The sequence below is a fragment of the Piliocolobus tephrosceles genome, chromosome 16 (genome assembly GCF_002776525.5).
Source record: "Piliocolobus tephrosceles isolate RC106 chromosome 16, ASM277652v3, whole genome shotgun sequence".
Lineage (NCBI taxonomy): Eukaryota > Metazoa > Chordata > Mammalia > Primates > Cercopithecidae > Piliocolobus > Piliocolobus tephrosceles.
The window spans coordinates 71,280,807-71,281,094 of NC_045449.1; positions in this window are offsets into that span (position 1 = coordinate 71,280,807).

Genomic DNA, 288 nt, shown 5'->3' on the forward strand with positions numbered 1-288 from the left:
TGTGAGCCATCATTATCACCATTGACATCACCACCACCATCATCATCACCATCACTATAATCACTATCAACATTACCATCATCACCCTCACTATCATTATCATCACTATCATCATCACCATCACTACCATCACCACCATCACAATCATTAACATCATCATCACCATCATCACCATCTCCATCATTATCTTCATCACTATTATCATCACATCAGCAGTATCATCACTACTATGATCACCATTATCACTACCATCATCCCATCATTACCACCATCACCATCTTTATCATC